The following is a 23,124-nucleotide window of genomic DNA, read 5'->3' on the forward strand; positions in this document are numbered from 1 at the left end:
GAAAAGAAGATGAAAAGAAGAAGAAGAAGAATGAAAAGAAGAAGAAGAAGAATGAAAAGAAGAATGAGAATTAATGAAAAGAAATGAAAAAAAAATGAAAAGAGAGGAATGAAAAGAAGATGAAAAGAAGAAGAATGAAAAGAAGAATGAAAAAGAATAATGAAAAGAAGAAGAATGAAAAGAAGAAGAATGAAAAGAAGAATGAAAAGAAGAAGAAGAATGAAAAGAAGAAGAAGAATGAAAAGAAGAATGAGAAGAATGAAAAGATTCTTCTTCCTTCTTCTTTTCATTCTTCATTTCATTCTTCTTCTTCTTTTCATTCTTCTTCTTCTTTTCATTCTTCTTTTCATTCTTCTCATTCTTCTTTTCATTCTTCTCATTCTTCTTCTCATTCTTCTTCTCATTCTTCTTTTCATTCTTCTTCTTCTTTTCATTCTTCTTTTCATTCTTCTCTTCATTCTTCTTTTCATTCTTCTTTTCATTCTTCTTCTCATTCTTCTTTTCATTCTTCTCATTCTTCTTTTCATTCTTCTTTTCATTCTTCTTCTCATTCTTCTTTTCATTCTTCTTCTTTTCATTCTTCTTTTCATTCATTCTTCTTCTTCTTTTCATTCTTCTCATTCTTCTTTTCATTCTTCTTTTCATTCTTCTTCTCATTCTTATTCTTCTTTTCATTCTTCTTTTCATTCTTCTTCTCATTCTTCTTTTCATTCTTCTTTTCATTCTTTTTCTTCTTTTCATTCTTCTTTTCATTCTTCTCATTATTCTTTTCATTCTTCTTTTCATTCTTCTTCTCATTCTTCTTTTCATTCTTCTTCTTCTTTTCATTCTTCTTTTCATTCTTCTTCTTATTCTTCTTTTCATGAAGAAGAAAAGAAGAATGAGAAGAATGAAAAGAAGAAGAATGAAAAGAAGAATGAATAGAAGAATGAGAAGAATGAAAAGAAGAAGAAGAAGAATGAAAGAAGAAGAAGAAGATGAAAAGAAGGAGAATGAAAAGAAGAATGAAAAGAAGAAGAAGAAGAATGAAAAGAAGAAGAAGAATGAAAAGCATGAAAAGAAGAAGAAGAAGAATGAAAAGAAGAATGAAAAGAAGAAGAAGAATGAAAAGAAGAATGAAAAGAGGAATGAGAACAATGAAAAGATTCTTCTTCTTCTTTTCATTCTTCTTTTCATTCTTCTTCTTCTTTTCATTCTTCTTCTTCTTCTTCTTTTCATTCTTCTTTTCATTCTTCTCATTCTTCTTTTCATTCTTCTCATTCTTCTTCTCATTCTTCTTTTCATTCTTCTTCTCATTCTTCTTTTCATTCTTCTTCTTCTTTTCATTCTTCTTTCATTCTTCTCATTCTTCTTTTCATTCTTCTTTCATTCTTCTTTTCATTCTTCTTCTCGTTCTTCTTTTCATTCTTCTTCTTCTTTTCATTCTTCTTCTTCTTCTTTCATTTTCTTCTTCTTCTTTTCATTCTTCTTTTCATTCTTCTCATTCTTCTTTTCATCTTCTCATTCTTCTTCTCATTCTTCTTCTCATTCTTCTTCTCATTCTTCTTTTCATTCTTCTTCTTCTTTTCATTCTTCTTTTCATTCTTCTCATTCTTCTTTTCATTCTTCTTTTCATTCTTCTTCTCATTCTTCTTTTCATGAAGAAGAAAAGAAGAATGAGAAGAATGAAAAGAAGAATGAAAAGAAGAAGAATGAAAAGAAGAATGAGAAGAAGAATGAAAAGAAGATGAGAAGAAGAATGAAAAGAAGAATGAGAAGAATGAAAAGAAGAAGAATGAAAAGAAGAATGAAAAGAAGAAGAAGAATGAAAAGAAGAAGAAGAATGAAAAGAAGAATGAAAAGAAGAAGAAGAATGAAAAGAAGAAGAAGAAGAATGAAAAGAAGAATGAGAAGAATGAAAAGAAGAGGAAGAAGAATGAAAAGAAGAATGAAAAGAAGAAAAAGAATGAAAAGAAGTAGAAGAAGAAGAATGAAAAGAAGAATGAAAAGAAGAAGAAGAATGGAAAGCAGAAGAAGAAGAATGAAAAGAAGAATGAGAAGAATGAAAAGATTCTTCTTCTTTTCATTCTTCTTTTCATTCTTCTTCTTCTTTTCATTCTTCTTCTTCTTCTTCTTCTTTTCATTCTTCTTTTCATTCTTCTCATTCTTCTTTTCATTCTTCTCATTCTTCTTTTCATTCTTCTTCTTCTTTTCATTCTTCTTTTCATTCTTCTCATTCTTCTTTTCATTCTTCTTTTCATTCTTCTTCTCATTCTTCTTTTCATGAAGAAGAAAAGAAGAATGAGAAGAATGAAAAGAAGAAGAAGAATGAAAAAAAGAATGAGAAGAAGAATAAAAAGAAGAATGAAAAGAAGAATGAGAAGAATGAAAAGAAGAATGAAAAGAAGAAGTATTCCAGTACAGCAAAAAGTGTATCTGCAGAGAGCTCCGCTATTTCTGACAGTTCTCTGACAGTTCCTTCACATTTACAGCGGTTGAAACATTGTATCTATTTCCGAATAAAAACATCTGTATCCTAAATGGAAACAAACAGATACAATGTTTCAACCGCTGTACATGTGAAGGAACTGTCAGAGAACTGTCAGAAATAGCGGAGCTCTCTGCAGGGACACTTTTGCCGGCTGATCGGGAAAAATCCGATTCGCGCACCCGAAGTATGCTAATATTCGGATTCGACACGAATCGAATTTTTCCTGAAATTCGAAACGAATTCCACTTCGCCTGGTTCGATTCGCTCATCTCTAATAATAACGTTCAGTTCAATAAAAATCGTATTCAAACAATACATTGTTGGAGCATGTGTACCCCACCATTTGGCTGGGGACAAGGAATAAGACAATAGTAACATATGTAGATATGGATATATACTGAACTTTGGTGAGGTGTAGAGAATGGTAGAGGGATATAAACATGGGAAGAACAGGAAGAGGGTAGAGAGAGGGGAAGGGGAGGAAGTTATAATGGGATGAGGGGAGGAGTACCAGTCTAAAATGGATGGGTGATTCAATTGTGTGTATAAAATCAGGCTTGTACTGAGCAATTGGGGTGTTTTAACCAGTTAGTCCATTGGGAATTAAATTTGTGAAGGGGTGGAGTTGTTGAGGGCCGATCTTTTTTCCATTTCCCATTGGAAATTAAGATCTGTAATTAGTGATTTGAGAGAAGGGGCAGTAGTGTTGTTCCATAATCTGGTTATATTGATTTTTGCTGCAAAAAGTATGTGGACAATTATGGTGCGAGAGGTATGGGGGAATTTTTCAGTCCCAATGTGTAAAAGCGCAAGTAGAGGGTTTGGGTTGATCACTGTTTGGGTTATTTCAGAGATTAGTTGGAAGATACGTTTCCAAAAGGATTTAATTAATTTGCATGACCATAATATATGTAGTGTTGAACCTATGTCTCCGCATTGTCGCCAGCAAGAGGCGGAGTGTTTTGGGTAATACATGGCAAGTTTGACTGGGGTTAGATACCATTGGTGGATGATTTTTAAATATGCTTCCCAGTGTGAACTGCAACGGGATGATTTGTAAGTGGTATTAAATGCTGTGCTCCATGCGTGTGCTGTGATTGGTTGAGGTCGTATTTATAAAGTAGGAGGGTTCTGAGTTTGTTTCTATCTATGGCGAGGGAAGTAGAGGTTGAAGGGTCTGGGGATGTTTTGTTTAATTCTTGTTTTGTTTTAATTGACATGAGGAGTTCATCTATTTGTTGATTTATTTGTTTAGAGATACGGGCGTTTAGTTGAATAAGAATACCTCTCATGTATGCCTTGTAGGTGGACCATAGTATAGGTATAGAAATATCAGGTGATTTGTTCATTTCAAAAAACAGGTTATGAGCATTTAGTATATGTTTTCTTTGGTCTGGATTCTTCAGTAAGGTTGAGTTTAATCTCCACATTCGAGGAATCGAAGAGTGTTGATTGTGGTCCAGAGTGATAGAAATTGGAGCATGGTCCGACCATGTTATGATGCCGATCTTGGAGGAGGTGATATGTTGTAAGGTCCACTTGTCTGTGATAAAAAGGTCAATTCTGGAATAGTAGAGGTGGGCCGGAGAATAATAGGTGTAGTCTTTTTCTGTACCGTGTTGGCATCGCCATATGTCGTAGAGGTCGTTGTTGTGTAGAAAACGGTTAAATGTGTGTTTAAAGGAGCGTTTACTGGAAGAGAAGTCCAGGAGTGGGTTGTTTATGATGTTGAAGTCTCCTCCTAGTAGTAGCCTGCCTTGTCTCTGGGTAGTAATGATTGTGATTGGTTTGTTGTAGAATTGGAGTTGGTTGGTATTTGGCCCATAGATATTGACCAGGGTATATAGGATTTAATTGATCTTGCATATTAAAATATGGTAGCGGCCTTGTGGATCTGCTAATTTTCATCCTACTTCTTCTTCTTCTTCTTCTTCATCCTCATCCTCATCCTCAGAAGAAGAAGAAGAGGATGAGGATGAAGAAGAAGAAGAAGAAGTATGATGAAAATAAGAATAATTCCAAGCCGGCAAAAAGTGTATCTGCAGAGCTCCTCTATTCTGCAGATACACTTAGAGGAGCTCTGCAGATACACTTAGAGGAGCTCTGCAGATACACTTTTTGCCGGCTTGGAATTAATCTTATTTTCATCCTACTTCTTCTTCTTCTTCTTCATCCTCATCCTCATCCTCAGAAGAAGAAGAAGAGGATGAGGATGAAGAAGAAGAAGAAGTAGGATGAAAATAAGAATAATTCCAAGCCGGCAAAAAGTGTATCTGCAGAGCTCCTCTATTCTGCAGATACACTTAGAGGAGCTCTGCAGATACACTTAGAGGAGCTCTGCAGATACACTTTTTGCTGGCTTGGAATTAATCTTATTTTCATCCTACTTCTTCTTCTTCTTCTTCTTCTTCATCCTCATCCTCATCCTCAGAAGAAGAAGAAGAGGATGAGGATGAAGAAGAAGAAGAAGAAGTAGGATGAAAATAAGAATAATTCCAAGCCGGCAAAAAGTGTATCTGCAGAGCTCCTCTATTCTGCAGATACACTTAGAGGAGCTCTGCAGATACACTTAGAGGAGCTCTGCAGATACACTTTTTGCCGGCTTGGAATTAATCTTATTTTCATCCTACTTCTTCTTCTTCTTCATCCTCATCCTCATCCTCAGAAGAAGAAGAAGAGGATGAGGATGAAGAAGAAGAAGAAGTAGGATGAAAATAAGAAGACTTCCAAGCCGGCAAAAAGTGTATCTGCAGAGCTCCTCTAAGTGTATCTGCAGAGCTCCTCTAAGTGTATCTGCAGAGCTCCGCTATTTCTGACAGTTCTGTGACATTCACTCCATACAGCGGTTGAAACCGCTGTATGGAGTGAATGTCCCAGAACTGTCAGAAATAGGCTATTTCTGACAGTTCTGTGACATTCACTCCATACAGCGGTTGAAACATTGTATCTATTTGTTTCCATAAATGGATCCATTTATGGAAACAAATAGATACAATGTTTCAACCGCTGTCTGGAGTGAATGTCCCAGAACTGTCAGAAATAGCCTATTTCTGACAGTTCTGTGACATTCACTCCATACAGCGGTTGAAACCGCTGTATGGAGTGAATGTCACAGAACTGTCAGAAATAGACAGAAACTGTCACAGAACTGTCCTTCTTCTCATCCTTCTCCTTCTTCTCATCCTTCTTCTCATCCTTCTCCTTCTCAGCCTTCTCCTTCTTCTCATCCTTCTCCTTCTCCTTCTTCTCATCCTTCTCCTTCTTCTCATCCTTCTTCTTCTCATCCTTCTCCTTCTTCTCATCCTTCTTCTCATCCTTCTCCTTCTTCTCATCCTTCTCCTTATTCTCATCCTTCTCCTTCTTCTCATCCTTCTCCTTCTCCTCATCCTTCTCCTTCTTCTCATCCTTCTCCATCTTCTCATCCTTCTCCTTCTCCTTCTTCTCATCCTTCTCCTTCTCCTTCTCCTTCTTCTCATCCTTCTCCTTCTTCTCATCCTTCTCCTTCTTCTCATCCTTCTCCTTCTCCTTCTTCTCATCCTTCTCCTTCTTCTCATCCTTCTCCTTCTCCTTCTTCTCATCCTTCTCCTTCTCCTTCCTCATCTCCAAGGGCATTTAAATTAAAAGTACAGTGTTCTGCACTAATTTAAAGGCTCTCTGAAGCCTAGAAACCCTTTTTATAAGTTAACTTCGTAGCGAATTAATTCGCATCGAATCGAATTTCTTCCTGAAATTCGGCGAATCAGCCAAATCAAATTTTTTAATAATTCTCTCATCTCTAGTCAGGAGATTGTGCCAGGCTTGAAGGGCGGCTTGGAAACATGGGTGTTTTAATTGGTAGTTGGTTTGTAGTATTGTAGGAATTAGGAGTAAGTTTTGGAGTTTAAGTGGTTGGAAGGGCGAGGTTTCCATTGTAGACCAGATTTTTTCTCTGGTTGGGTTCCACCAAAAATATATTTGGTCCAAAAGAATAGCGTTATAGTAGGATTTTAAATGTGGAAGGCCCACGCCTTGGAAGATGGGCGTATCAAGAGATTGGTAGTGCATCTAGGTTTTTTAGAGTTCCATATAAATCTGGAGAGAATCGATTGCAATTTGGAAAGGAAAGTGTTAGGAACTGGTATGGGGAGTGTGCGAAAAATGTACAGGATTTTTGGTAGGATGTACATTTTTAAGTTCGCAACTCGACCTAATTTGGAAGGTTCTGAGGTGCGTAGGGTAGCAATTTCTTGGGGTATAGTTTCAAGTAATGTTTTGTGGTTTGATGAGAATAGTTGGTCTGTTGTTGAAGTGAGTTTGATTCCTAAATAGGGAATGCTATTTTTTTCCCAAGAGAAGGGAAATTGTTTAGCAAGTAATATTTGGGAATGGTTTGGTGTGTGGAGGTTTAAAATTGAAGATTTGGGTTCATTGAGTTTATAATGGGAAACCATTGAGTATTGTTGAAGGTGCATTCGTATTGTTTTGAGGGATTTGGTTGGGTTGCTAATCATCAATATAATGTCGTCTGCAAATAGGCTAATTTTATGTTTGGTGTTAAGGTATTTGATGCCAGTAAATGCCGGGTTATCTCTGAGATTAGAGGCTAGGGGTTCGATGAGCAACGCAAATATGATGGGGGATAGTGGACATCCTTGTCTAGTACCATTGGTGATATCAAAGGGTTCTGATAATGTTTCGTCTGTTAATACTCTGGCTGAAGGGAGGGAATATAGTGCTAGGATGGCTGTTAGAATCCATCCCGTAATTCCAAATTTCTGTAATGTCAATCGCATAAATAGCCAGTGTATTCGATCAAATGCTTTTTCTGCATCTAAGGATAAGAGTAATGAGGGTTGTTTGGTATGTTCTAAATGGTGGAGAAGAGATATAAGTCTTTTGGTGGCATCGGGTGCTTGGAGGCCTGGTATGAATCCTACTTGGTCTGGGTGTATTAAGTTATGAAGATAAGGGAGTAGTCTGCGAGCTATAATTTTTGCATAGAGTTTTATGTCTGTGTTAAGTAGGGAGATTGGTCTATAATTTTGGACGAGTTGCGGGTCTTTACCAGGTTTTGGGATTGTTGTTATTGTTGATTGTAGCATGTCTTTGGGGAATATGCCAGTGGTGGCAGCATGGTTAAAGAGTTTGGATAGGTATGGTGCAAGATTTGGGGCAAAATATTTGTAAAATTCATTAGTATAACCGTCGTTTCCTGGAGATTTGTTAAGAGGGAGTGTTTTGGTGATATTTTCTATTTCTGTGATAGATATCGGAGTAGATATAGCATCAAGTTGGGATGGGGAGAGTTGGGGGAGTTTGGTTGTGTGAAGGAATTGTTGTATGGATGTAAGTGTTGGTTGGATGGTGTCAGGATCATTTTTAAGATTATATAGTTGTTGGTAATAGGTCACAAAGGCGTTAACTATTTCTCGTGGATTTGTGGTTAAAGTATGTGTGGTTGGGTGGTGAACTGAGGATAATTTTGTTTTTAGGCGTCACTGTTTAATTATTTTGGTTAATAAGGCGTTAGCTTTGTTGCTCATAGAGTAAAATTTAGCTTTTGTTTTTTGAAGGTTGAGGTCGTATTTATAAAGTAGGAGGGTTCTGAGTTTGTTTCTATCTATGGCGAGGGAAGTAGAGGTTGAAGGGTCTGGGGATGTTTTGTTTAATTCTTGTTTTGTTTTAATTGACATGAGGAGTTCATCTATTTGTTGATTTATTTGTTTAGAGATACGGGCGTTTAGTTGAATAAGAATACCTCTCATGTATGCTTTGTAGGTGGACCATAGTATAGGTATAGAAATATCAGGTGATTTGTTCATTTCAAAAAACAGGTTATGAGCATTTAGTATATGTTTTCTGTGGTCTGGATTCTTCAGTAAGGTTGAGTTTAATCTCCACATTTGAGGAATCGAAGAGTGTTGATTGTGGTCCAGAGTGATGGAAATTGGAGCATGGTCCGACCATGTTATGATGCCGATCTTGGAGGAGGTGATATGTTGTAAGGTCCACTTGTCTGTGATAAAAAGGTCAATTCTGGAATAGTAGAGGTGGGCCGGAGAATAATAGGTGTAGTCTTTTTCTGTACCGTGTTGGCATCGCCATATGTCGTAGAGGTCGTTGTTGTGTAGAAAACGGTTAAATGTGTGTTTAAAGGAGCGTTTACTGGAAGAGAAGTCCAGGAGTGGGTTGTTTATGATGTTGAAGTCTCCTCCTAGTAGTAGCCTGCCTTGTCTCTGGGTAGTAATGATTGTGATTGGTTTGTTGTAGAATTGGAGTTGGTTGGTATTTGGCCCATAGATATTGACCAGGGTATATAGGATTTAATTGATCTTGCATATTAAAATATGGTAGCGGCCTTGTGGATCTGCTAATTATGAGATATATTGGAATTGGAGGGAGTCTCTTATGGCGGTGATGACGTCATTCTTTTTCTTGGAGTTGGTTGCCATAAATATTGATGAGAAGTGGTGTAGATTAAATTTGGAAATTTTGGAGGAGGTAAAGTGGGATTCTTGGAGGAAAAGAACATCAGTTTGCAGAGAGCGAGCTTCTTTTTGCAGTAGAGATCTCTTGTAAGGAGAATTGAGGCCTCGGACATTCAAAGATGATATGCTAATCATGTTGTTGGGTATATACGGGATAATTTGTAAGTTGTGTGAAAAGTTGAATATTTCTTTGTCGTGTATGTAAAACTTCCATAGCAAAGAAGTAGTAGAAGTGATCTTGATATATTCGCTGGTCTGAAGAGGTTATTTCCACTTGTAGTAGAGATGTTCAATGGAAAGGAGGTTGATGTGAGGGACTGGTGGACTGAGGTGGGTAGGGGGTTAAAAAAAAACTTGTGAAAAATACAAGTAACATATGTAGCAGATGTTGCTACTGTGTAACGGGGGAACAGAAACATACATGACTCACGCAAGGAGTCATGTTGACAAACAACTTGAAGTTTAAAAATGATCGGTTAAGGGCCGTTTGTCAGCCTTTAGTGGTTTTGAAATGGTACCCAGTGTATCGGGTAGTAAATGGTGTTAGGGATTTTTGGTTCAGGACTATTCTGCTTCCATTTGTTGTGGTCGGTTTGAAGTGGATTGGTGGGAGTCCACGGGTAGGATGTTCCATGTCTTCAGGAGTTATATGCCTGCTTCTAGGTTTTTGACCGTGTAGAGCCTTCCTTGATGCTTAACGATGAGTTTCGTGGGGAAACCCCATTGGTAGCCGATACCATGGTTCCGCAGCGCTTTGGTTATGGTAATAAGTTTCTTGCAGTTGAGAAGTGTAGCTTTGGATAGATCCGCAAACAATTTTATATTCGCCTGAGAAGCCAGAATTGAGGTAGGGTTTCTAGCAGCCGTCATGATTCTTTCCTTCACGTGGTAGAAGTGCACATGCGCTAGGATATCTCTGGGTATTGCGGCTGGCAGGAACGATGGTTTTGGTATCCTATGTGCACGGTCTATGGCAAGTTCCACGTCCGTCAGAGAAGGAATGAGGTGTTTCATGTATTTCTGGATGTAAGGTACTATGTCACCTGTAGCGATAGTTTCCGGTATTCCGCGGAATTTAATATTATTGCGCCTGGAGCGGTCTTCTAGGTTTGCCAATTTTAGATTAATTTGTTCTATGTCAGCTCCATGGTCTGTGTGTGGGCGTCTGAGGTCATTATGTGCCGTGAACATTTCCCCCATTCTGTTCTCAATATGGCGAATGCATCAGTCCTGATTTTGTACCGCGGATGAGATTTGCGATATAGTTGTTGTCAGGTCATCATATAGTGTTTGTTGCAGGGATAGTAGCATACTTTTCATTGAAATTTCAGTGATAGGATGGTCAGTAGCAGGAAAGTTATCAATTAGAGATTAAGTAGAAATGGCGGTAATTGTTGGAGGAGAAGAAGATTGCAGGTCAGAGTTCGATTGTATGTCCAGTCTGGGTCTGGACTTAGCAGGGCTTGTAGAAGGAGACAGGGACGGAGAGGACTCACCCGGGTCTCCTAGGTATAGTGGAGCCTTGAGCCTGGGGTCTGTGTGCTGTGTTGTGTCTCCCTCTGCTTGTGTGAGGAGACTGTCAGCAGAGGAGCCGGCGCCATCTTGGATGCAGAGGCTGAGAGCAGAGAAGAAGCTCGTTGGCTTCCCTGGTTGCCCTGGTGATCTGCGCCGTCGGGGCATGATCCGGAGGGTGGCAGGAGCCTCTGTTACCCCTTATGTCTCTGGGGAGAGGCTGTGGTGTGTCTGGGTCCGGTGTGTGCCGCGGTAATGCTGACAGCGGAATGGAGCTCTCACTCACGAGCTGTCATCCCAGAGCCGGCCGCGCATGCGCTCTCCAGATCATATGATTTAGATGCTGTCTGTGATAGCTGCCAGGAGATAGACCTGGCCACTGCATTTTAAAGAATGACTTTAAAGCTTTGCTAATGCAGCCACTGCTGCTCTCCTTTCCCCTACCTGAGGATCCAAGGCACTGCCACTCTCTGGACAGATGGAAAAGAGATTCTTCCACAGCACATCTTCTAAGTTGCACATTTTTTGCTCCCTGTGTGATGGCAGGATGAGGTCTGGCATTTTCCCCTTCCTTCATGGACCCAAAAGGGTATCCAACTGGTAATGGGGTCTCTCCTTTAAGGCCCAAATCATGTGGTCTTTGAGCAGGCCCCACAGTATGAATGTGCCAAATCACAAGAAATTATAGAGTCTTCAGTGTCACTGAGGACAATGGTGTCCTCCGCAATGTCACCTCACCCACATACAACTGCAAGGGATTGGGTGGAGTGAAGTGTACTCCTGAAGGCCTGCCTTATATCTTCCTCCTCCCCACTGGCAGCACCCCAATATTTCTCCTCTTCATGCACCTCCTCTGCCTGAGCATTCCTCATAGGGATACAGTCAGTTGTGAAAGGATTCTGCAGGGCTCTGAGGCACAAGAAGTCCTCCTGTTTCTCCTGCTGCTTTACCTCAAGTTTCCTCATCTATTACACCAGTAGTGTGAATGCTCAAGCAGGAACAGCACAGGGATTGGGTCACTGATCCCTGCTTTGTTGCAGTTCACAATTTAGGTCACCTCTTTGAATCATGGCAAGATCATACACATGTTCAGAACAATAAGCCACTAACATGGTGGAAAAACTCATCAGACCATGTCCTTGTCCTATAGTAACACAGATACTCATTACTGACCTATTGTTTCAAGTTCAGCTGCTACAGTATGACCAACATCGAGTTCCAGTTCATGGGCATATCGTATATAAGGCAGTTGGCAGGCAGACTATATTGCCACTGAATTTCAGCCAGACGAACAGCCACTGGGTATGACCACCTGAAGTGCGCACTCTTCTGTCCTGCTGTAGAACATTATGGAAATCAGAATACCGAACTAGGAACCAATGCACCACCAGGCTGAGGATGTGTGCCAAGCATGGCATGCATGTGAACATTCCCTGTCAAAGGGTGGACAGCAGGTTGGTATTTTTGTCAACGCAAAGCTTTTACCTGGCAAAATATGGCATGGGTTCAACCACCTCTTTGCCTGCCCCTGAAGAGTTGACAGGATCTCTGACCCAGTGTGGCACCGGTCTCCTAGGCATACCAGCTGCAAAAAAGTGTAGCAACCTTTTTCCTGGGCTTTTGTTTAAGCTTTTGGCTGCTTGGGAGGTACTGGAGGTTCTGACAAGTCAAAAGATAAGGCCGTTCAGGAGGAGGGGGGTAGAAGTTACATAGGTGCAGCAGCTGCAGCTCCAGCAGTGTGCCCCATCCTGCATCCATCCTAACTGTCAGCAAATTTTGTGTTGGTAAAGCGATGTAATGTTCCTACCAATTCTTGCAATAACATACAGTTGCAAGAAAAGGTATGTGAACCCCTTGGGATTACGTGGAGTTTTGCATGAATTGGGCATAAAATGTGCTCTGAACTTCATCTAAGTCACAACAATAGAAGAACACAGTCTGCTGAACATAATACTACACAAACATTAGATGTTGCCATGGTTTAATTGCACATAACATGTAAACATTCACAGTGCAGGGAGGAAAAAGTATGTGAGGCCCTAGCTTAATGACTTCTCCCAGAGCTAATTGGAGCCAGGAGTGAGCCAACCTTGACTCCAATCAGTGTGATGATATTGGATGTGTTGCTGACAGCTGTCCTGCCCTTAGAAAACACACACCTGTTTTGGGTTTACTGGTTTCAAGAAGCACTGTCTGATGTGAACCATGCCTCGCAGAAAAGAGCTCTCAGAAGACCTACGATCAAGAATTATTGACTTGCATGAAGCTGGAAAGGGTTACAAAAGTATCTCCAAAAGCCTTGATGTTCATGTGTCCACAGTAAGACAGACTGTCTACAAATGGAGAAGGTTTAGCACTGTTGCTACTCTCCATAGGTGTGGTCGTCCTGTAAAAATGACTGCAAGAGCACAGCGCAGAATGCTGCATGAGGTAAAGAAGAATCCCAGAGTGCCAGCTAAAGACCTACAGAAATCTCTGGCACATGCTAACATTTTTGTTGACACATCTACAATAAGGAAAACATTAAACAAGAATGGAGTACATGGGAGGACACCACAGAGGAAGCCATTGCTGTCCAAAAAGAATATTGCAGCATGTTTGAAGTTTGCAAAAGAGCACCTGGATGTTCCACAGCACTACTGGCAAAATATACTGTGGACAGATGAAACCAAGATTGAGTTGTTTGGGAAGAACACACAACACTATGTGAGGAGAAAAAAAGGCACAGCACACCAACATCAAAACCTCATCCCCACTGTAAAACATGGCGGAGGGAGCATCATGGTTTGGGGCTGCTTTGCTGCCTCAGGGCCTGGACGGATTGTTGTCATTGATGGGAAAATGAATTCAAGAGTTTATCAAGACATTTTGCAGGAAAACGTACGACCATCTGTCCGCCAACTGAAACTCCGCAGAGGATGGGTGATTCAACAGGACAATGACCCAAAGCATAGAAGTAATTCAACAAAACAATGGCTGCAACAGCACTGAATACGTCTTCTGGAGTGGCCCAGTCAGAGTCCTAACCTCAACCCGATTGAAATGCTGTGGCATGACCTTAAGAGAGCGATTCACACCAGACATCCGAAGAATATTGCTATACTGAAACAGTTTTCTGAAGAGGAGTGGTCCAAAATTACTCCAGATCATTGTGCAGGTCTGATCTGCAACTACAGGAAACGTTTGGTTGAGGTTATTGCTGCCAAAGGAGGGTCAACCAGTTATTAAGTCCAAAGGTTCACATACTTTTTCCTCCCTGCACTGTGAATGTTTACATGTTATGTGCAATTAAACCATGGCAACATCTAATATTTGTGTAGTATTATGTTCAGCAGACTGTATTCTTCTATTGTTGTGACTTAGATAACGTTCAGAGCACATTTTATGCCCAATTCATGCAAAACTCCACGTAATCCCACATACTTTTTCTTGCAACTGTATGTCTGTGATTACGTTGACCCTGCCACTGACTACATTGATCAGACACATGGGGACATTAGCTTCCATATACTGGTGGAGGGTTAGATACCTGTCACTGTGCTGCAGTTCAGGCTGCAAAGTTATGAAAATTGGCATATTCCATCAGCTGGAACAGTGGTTTAACCAAGGAGTATAAGTCGGGGGGGGGGTACACTGCACACTTTTCCGTCAATTACACTATAATTCACTGTTATGTAGCACAATACACAGTACATATAGTAACAAGAGAGGGCCCAAACAGCTCTGGGTTTGGTTCAAGCAGTGTTTGGGGAACGTCAAAGGAGTTTGGATGCTGAAACCATAATTTGAAATCAAATGGAGCTGAATCTGTAAAAAATGCAATTTTTTGGGGCAAATAGGAGAAAGGTTGCCAAAAATAGCATGGGGGGGGGGGCACTGCCCTAGGTATCATACACCAGTGCAAAAAGCATTTTATTTTATTTCATTTAGCCAGGAGTATTTGTTTAAAGCTCTGACATCTACAAAGGAGAATGGATAGGAAAAAAAGGCACACAGACCCTTCATAAGGTATTTGGGGGGGGGGCATTCGAACAGATCTATGTTCTGTTTCTGTTTGGGGGTTTTTTAAGCCGAAAATGAATTGCCAGCAATTTAAATTGTATATTTATTTTTCCTTATAAATGTGACTTTTTCTAGAGCACATGCTATACAGCAGAAATGAAAAAAAAAATTCATAGAATCCCCTCAAAATGTATACCCAATCCTTAGAGTACCTAACACAGAATTCTACCAGGAAATTCATACCAGACCCGATATGGATTTGTAATGCGAAAAAAAAAGGTTGCAGTCCCCATAAAATCTATACCAGACCCTTAATCTAAGCTTTCAGGCTGGCTGCACCCTCACCCCCCACTTCTGAACCATACCAGGCCACATGCCCTCAATATGGGGGGGTGCCTTGCCATGGGGACTCCCCTAGCAAACCACCTTGTCCCCATAATGAGGAGCACAAGGGCTCACCCCACAAACCCTTGTCAGGTGATTGTGGGAGCCTGCTGGTGGGGGCTTATCCGAAGCTGAAAGTTGCCTGTAACAACAAGGGTGCCCCCAGATCCCACCCCCATGTGAATGAGTAGGGGATATGAAGTACTTTAGTAATCCTTTATAAAAAATAAAAATCCAAACATTGTCCCTTGTAAATCCAGCATCAATCACTGACATCGATTGAAAGCTCACTGAGCTGTCATCAGCTATATAAAAGAAAAAGCAGGGATAGTAGTGACATCATTGACCAAAAATGGCCATTACCATATTTGGTCAATTATATTGCCAAAAATATGGTCAGTAACCATATTTAGGCAGTGATGTCACTGATATATCTGCCCCTTTGCTTAGCTGGGGGATTACTGGCCATGTACAGTATGCAAATGTGCTCATGAAGGCAATGGTTGCTGGGGACATAGGAGATGTCAGCACCTGCTGCTTTCTTAGCAACCACTTTAAAGTGGTAGAAATACTACTCTTATATATGATGCTCTGCTCCCACCAAACAGAGGGGGCAAACAGACAGAAGTTCAGGCATTCATCTGAGCACCCAAACAGCAAAAGTTCAGACTGAACCGAGGTACAGAGTACACCATCTAATTATCCCTAATAGTACTGTATAGCTCTGTATGTAGGACTATATAGTGCTCTAAAATGATAGCTATTAGTACAAATGCACGGATATGAATGCAGCCTAAAACTTCCACTTTGTCACATAGCCAATCAGCAAAGGAGCTAGAGGAGAACACTCCTCAAAAGTAGCATTCTAAAAGTGCGCCAGATTATCTAACATAAAGATAGTGTTGGATTTTAGACACATACAATACTTCTTTTAGTGTCTTGAGGCGATTATGAATGAAAGAGCCATTGAAATAAAAAATGAAGTCTGATTTTATTCTATCACACAATGGTGTAAAATAACAATGTAAAGCGTATCATGAACAGTTCCATGTAGATAAAACTACTGTAGAAATATCAAGCAAAAGTTTAAAGATAAGTCACCATTATTTGTCATAGAAGTCCAGCCATGTGCTGTTCTGTCCTTCATCTCTACTTGTCCTTCGAGACTTTGTGAAGAAGCCGGAAATAGATGGAAGTGACGATCTTGTCTTCAGTAAGCACCTGTTCCAGCTTCTCATACGTGTGTGTGCGTGTGTGACAAAGTGTCAGTGTTAGTGTGTGAGTGTCTCTAGTCCTCTGTCCCTCATGGACCTTTTATGCAGAATGAGTGTGTCATAACGAGAGATTCTTAACCTCCTTGGCGGTATTCCCGAGTGTAGCTCGGGGTAACATTTCAGTACCAAAAGCGGTAACCCCGAGCTACACTCGGGAATACCATGTGGCACTGCTCCGGCATTTGTTCTTCACTTACCTTACCCTGCAGCGTCCCTGGCCATCTCCTCCGGCCGATGCCGGCATCCGGCTTCTGTGTCCTGTCCCTGTGACGTCGGGACGTACGGGCGCCGCCGGCGGCGGGAAATTTAAAAATTTTAAATAATGTCATTTTTTTTTTTTACATTTTACATAGTAAAACATTGCTGCCTCAACCATTTTACATACATTTTGTCCCGAGTGCTTTGTCTGGCGCCCTGCCTGCATTTTGTCTGTTCTTTCTGCCTGGAAACTGAGAAACATCCATGGCGTCCAAAAAGTGTCCCTTTAGGTCAAAAGCGGTTTAGATCAGCTAGAGAACAGCGATAGTAAATCAGAACCACTTGCAGAATTGAGTGATAATGATTCGTGGGGGAAATTCGTCATCAGACACTGAAAACGATTCTGCGACTTTGCTCAGTGATGTGCGAACTTGGCGCTATATTTCAAATTTCAGTGTTTTTGGTTTGATTATATTATTGAATTAAATGTATTAATATTATATTATTATTTTTTATGATTATTTATTAAATTATAATTTATGATTTTGTGTTTAAAATTTTATCATCCCCGGGATGTTTACTAGACTCTTGTTCGGACAGATTTCAGTGAGTTATTCCTACATATTACAGCCTACAATAAAAAAACTACATATTTCCATGCAAAATAATGGTACCGCTTTCAGCACCAAAAATCGGAAATAATCATACCGCCAGGGAGGTTAATACCTTGTATGGCATAGAAGGGAGGGGACAACACTCACATAATGTTTTTGATGGACAGGAACATATGTATGCTGATGTACATAATATTATAAGCTAATGATGTAACCTCAGCTAGTTATATTTAAATGACAATATAACTTAAGAACATATCTTAACAACATATCAATGTATAATCACTAATCTCTATATGTATCAATATTAGAAACGTATACTAAAAACACACAGCTACTATTAAAATACATAATGTAATAGTAAATCTATAATGAGTCCTCCTAATACCCTTGACATATTACTAGAGACATCTAACCAGCTATACCTAAATATAGTCTTCAGCTGGTTTAGCTGGTCTCAGCTAACTTACCCATATCTTTCGATCTTCAGCTATAATTGAAGAATTGTAATACTATTGGCTTAAGGCGTCCATTCAAACATATTAATATTAATTATGATTAATCATAAAAAACAAATATTTTGCAAGCTTGCCATCAATATAAGTGCCGAATCATTATTTTGATTTCTAACAGATAGAATATTTATATTTTAACATTTAGTAATACCATCCTAGTAAACACAATAGCACATTTACAAACAAATTCTATTGTGTGGCCCTCTGGATATGTCAGGGGCCACACTGGAGGCCCATTACCATAACTAAGTTGTTCACCACTGGTCTACCTAAACAGTCCATTATATTTCTATAAAGTCAGGTAAGCCTTCACACGACTTAGCTTTTTGTAAATATATGCATGCGATTGCACACACTCAGATTGTGTTTTGTCAGCTTTAGACACAAAGGAAATCAATATGATTGCTTTACAAAATGAACAGAGCCTGCTCACTTAGCATGGTGGATATTCAATTTGCATAGTTAATGTTAGTGATTAGGGTGAAATTGTGTACACTTTAAATGCTGGCTCATAATTTATTAAAAGTGAACATTATTCATCTTATTCACTAACAGGAGCATCTTCTGCATAAAGCAGACCCTCCACTATAAAAGTAAGATTTGCTTTTTACAATTGCCCCCATTTTCCCTTGCATAATCATAAAAAAGTAAAAAGAAACAAACCGCCTGAGGCAGTGAAATCAAAAATTAGGTAGTTTACCCATCTTTCCCCAACTTCCACCCACAGTGTGTAGGTGAGGGCGATGCCATCGTCCTTCTGATGAGACTGGAGCAGGGGCGGAATGAGCATTTGGAAACTTGGGCACTGCCCAAGGGCCCGGGGTCAGTAGGGGGCCCCATGAGATGCCCCTGGTACCTTTTTCATAGGCTTTTTTGAGTTTGGGCAAGGACACGGGCCCCATGATCCCCTATTGCCCAGGGGCCCCATGAGTTGTCAGTCCGCCCCTGGACTGGAGAATGTAGAGTAGAAGAGTAGTGCTTTATTACCCTCATTACATGATTCAAATATCTCTGTAAAGTATAGCCTAGAGTTATTGGAATCCTTGAATTTGCAAATTACTGGAAAAGTAAATAATTTTACCATGTAAAATCTATGAAGCACAATATACTAAGTACCTCAAAAACAGCAATGTTTTTACTTTAGATTTTCATCAAGGGCAGATAAAACATTACTGTTCCAACACATCTGTACAAATATATACAAGTATGTTATTCTGATATCGTCAATACAAACATTACTTTTCAAGGTTTTTTTTTTTACTTTTTTCAGCTATGTCAATTAATAAGTGCACATTTCAGTAAATAACTGGCATAAATAGCTATATACCAAAAATAGTTCTTTGTGTGTATGTGTGTATATATATATATATATATATATATATACTGTATATATAAACATATACTGCTTAAAAATATTACAGGAACACTTTGAAAACACATCAGATCTCAATGGGGAAAAATATCATGCTGGATGTCTATACTGATACGGACGGGGTAATGTGTTAGGAATGTAAGGATGCCCCATTGTTTGATGGAAATGAAAATTATCAAGCTACAGAGGACTGAATTCAAAAACACCCTGAAAATCAAAGTAAAAAAATTATGCAGCAGGCTAGCCCATTTTGCTGAAATTTCATTGCAGCAAATCAGAATGTACTCAGTAGTTTGTATGGCCCCCACATGCTTGTATGCATGCCTGACAATGTCGGGGGAGGCTCCTAATGAAACAACGGATGGTGTCCTGGGGTAGTTCCTCTCAGATTTGGACCAGGGCATCACTGAGCTCCTGGACAGTCTGAGGTGCAACCTGGCGGCGTCAGATGGACTGAAACATGATATCCCAGAGGTGGTCTATTGGATTTAGGTCAGGCGAGCATGAGGGCTATTCAATGGTATCAATTCCTTCATCCCGCAGGAACTGCCTGCACACTCTTGCCACATGAGGCTGGGCATTGTGTACCAGGAGAAACCCTGGACCCAATGCACCAGTGCAGGGTCTGACAAATGGGTCCAAGGATTTCATCCCGATACCTAATGGCAGTCAGGGTGCCATTGTCTAGCCTGTAGAGATCTGTGCGTCCCTCCAAGGATATGCCTCCCCAGACCATCACTGACCCACCACGGTCATGCTGAACAATGTTACAGGCAGCATAACGTTCTCAGTGGCTTCTCCAGACCCTTTCACATCTATCACATGCTCAGGGTGAACCTGCTTTCATCTGTGAAAAGCACAGGGTGCCAGTGGCGGACCTGCCAATTCTGGTGTTCAATGGCAAATGCCAATCAAGCTCTATGGTGCAGGGAAATGATCACAGGGCCCACTAGGCTACCCTCATGAGGTCTGTTTCTGATTGTTTGGTCAGAGACATTCACACCAGTGGCCTGCTGGAGGTCATTTTGTAGGGCCTTGGCAGTGCTCATCCTGTTCCTCCTTGCACAAAGGAGCAGATACCAGTCCTGATGATGGGTTAAGGACCTTCTACGGCCCTGTCGAGCTCTACTAGAGTAACTGCCTATCTCCTGGAATCTCCTTCATGCTCTTGAGAGTGTGCTGGGAGACACAACAACCCTTCAGGCAATGGCACGTATTGATGTGTCATCCTGGAGGAGTGGACAGCTTCTGCCACCTCTTTAGGATCTAGATATCTCCTCATACAACCAGTAGTGACACTGACCCTAGCCAAATGCAAAACTAGTGAAAAACAGTCAGAAAAGATGAGTAGGTAAAAAAATGTCAGTGGCCTTCACCTATAAAACCATTCCTGTTTTGGGAGTTGTCTCATTGTTGCCCTCATCTAGTGCACCTGTTGTTAATTTTATTAACACCAAAGCAGATGAAACTGATTAACAACCCCCTCTGCTACTTAACTTGACCTGATTAATATCCCAGGAGTTTAATTGACTTGATGCTATACTCTGATTAAAAAGTGTTTTATGAGTAGTGTATATTGCTTGATACACTGAGAATGCTCAGGGACTTAGGGCTGGTTCACACCACAGCATTAGAGCCTGTAGGCATGTGATAGCACAGTAGCTTAGTGGTTAGCACTGCTGCCTAGCAGCACCAGGGTTGCTGGTTCAAAATTCCTACCATAACCCTACCTGTATGAAGTTTGCATGTTTTGCCTGTGTGGGTTTCTTCCCACACTCCAAAGACTTTTTTCTTTTGGCCATGGAGTTCCCCTCAAATCCATGACAGACTGAAGGGCCCATTCTCTTTTGGTACATGTAGGCTATGCTGTTTTCATTCTACTGTCATTGGGGATGAGTCTCTGGTTGTTATAATGCTAGCAGATATCTCCTAACAATCCACAGAATTTGCAGGCAAAAATGCCCAGTATAGGTCAATGCAGAACACATTCATCATGACCTAATTTGCTGGACTGCACAAGAACATGCTGCACTGCGGGGAGCTAGAGCCATTGGAATAGATGGGAAATACGGGACATGTGTTTTGAATGATGAATTTGGTTGTCAGCAATTTGGGTGAAGCAACCCTCACAAATGTGAGATTTCCTGCTCTGTGCCCTGCACATGCCCAAGGACTAACAACTTATATTTTTTTCTTTTTAGCGCCGAGCATGCCCAGCGACTTGGACCTTTCACATTTTCTGTTGTACATTGCACCGGTACATATGATTAGATAACTGTTGCTTTTTTTCTATGCATGCTAATGGACTTGAATCTTTGGCCTGTGGTCTGTGAATTGATGCACATAGCCAAGGGCTAACACATTTGTAATGAGTATTTGGTCAGGAAGAATGAGGCAGTGCCCTCTAAGTACTGTATGAAAGCTTTTTAGTGGAGGCCTTATGAGGGAGCACGCATGCCCTGAACACACGCCAACCCCTGCCATCACGTGACCGGAAATGGCGTCTCAATTGAGGGAATCCCAGAACTAGAAGGATGTGCTGGAAGCCACCAGCACCACCACCAGATGCCGGTGACCACCATCCATTCAGAGGCTTCACGCTCCTTCACTACAGCGGATGCTTATTAATTTACAAGTCAAACCTAGTTATGCTTTGTGAGGGGCCCTTATTACTACACTTTTTATCCATTAAAAAGCTTTCATACTGCACTTAGGGGGCACCGCCTCTTTCTTCCTGATCTTCCACAGGGCTTCTCTAGCTCGTTATTATGAACCCACATGCTAACAAAACTACCAGGGCACTGAGGCATGTCCTTTCATTTAAACCACACTCTCATATTACCTCCCTCACCCTTCTTCTTCTCCTAACTTCTGAAGATATACGGTATCTCCTAATCATGGGCCTCCTTAATTTAAATTTGACCAACGCCACACAATTAGTTTCTATTCCTCTTCTTCCCAGAACCCCTTCTCATGTGCCCTTTGGTATACCTGCTCATTCTGTAAACTCACCTCTGTTCATGACCTTTTAATCATTTACTCATTTATCCTATTTACTGTTACTGAAACCTGGTTTTGTATGTAAACATTTAACAAGACATTCTGAAAACTTTGCGCAGCATTTAAGAAGCATTATAACACGCCTCACTTTTCAGCTTCCATGTGTGTTTAGCTTTATGGTATATAGGACCTTCATATCCTTCTGCAGTTGTTGGCTACTCCCCTTAACACTCACATAATACCCATAACACAGGTCTGCAAAAAAATTTTTTTCAAGAGCTGTTTTGGTTATTCCAAGTAATCTTTATGTTTTTTGGTGCGCTGAATCCGAAAATGACCTCAATTTTGTCATAGGACATCACGTTTCCTGACAATTTAGGTAACTATGTTAAATAAGGCAATACCTCAAAATAAATGGAAATAGACTTATAGAATTAAAGTTGTATTACAATTTTTTCATGAAAATCCTTTTTTGAACTGAAATGAGCTCACCTACACACACTAAACTCGATTCTTCTTCCCTGTGAGGCTCCTCTTGGTGCATTTACGCTTGTGAATAGCATCTGGAATGTCTCTCTGAAGCATCCAACAGTAGTCTGCCATCATTGTAATGCTCCATTTTCCCTAGTATCTCCTTTCCATCTCTTTAATGTCTTGGTGGAATCGTTCACCTTGTTCCTCACTCACAGCTCCCAAATTTTCAGGAAAGTAGTCAAGGTGGGACTGGAGGAAAAGAAATGCCCGTAGCGAAAATAAAGAAGAAATAGCGCAGGGCATACATGACTAGGCCCAGAGTGGGGGAAGGAGGAGCAGAAAGGGTTAAGGTTAGCTCCAGGGGGATTTGATTTCATAGTGGGGGGTAGCTGATTGGTAGAGGTTGGTGTAGGTGGGGTTTTGCTGCACCTTAGGGTGGGAGGTTCTGTGAGGGGGCGTCAGTTTAGCTGGACGGCAGGAGTGTGAGCTTCCCTCCCGCCCTCCCTGTTTGGGTGAGTTTTGGGTCCCTCCAGGTAGAGGGGTGATTATGTTGGTTCATGGGCGGTTGTTGGTCTTTGGAGGCGGTTCTTATTTGGAAGGTAAACAACAATGGTGTGGGACCCATCGGTGGTATGGGATGCCCGGGGACATTCCCAGTTAACCAAGGTTTAACTGGAAGTTGGTGGTGCTGCACTTCGGACGGTATGGTTGTCTCCGAGCTGGTTGTTTGCAGCTGGAGGCCTAGTGTATATGGTTGTCCGCAGGTGCATTTCAGATCGTTTGGGGTGCCTTCGAAGACCAGCAACAATTCTTTGGGTTTCTGTTATAAGGAATGGTTGGTG

This window comes from Staurois parvus, unplaced genomic scaffold (genome assembly GCF_062004578.1).
Source record: "Staurois parvus isolate SC_StPar_1 unplaced genomic scaffold, SC_StPar_1.0 ptg000814l, whole genome shotgun sequence".
Lineage (NCBI taxonomy): Eukaryota > Metazoa > Chordata > Amphibia > Anura > Ranidae > Staurois > Staurois parvus.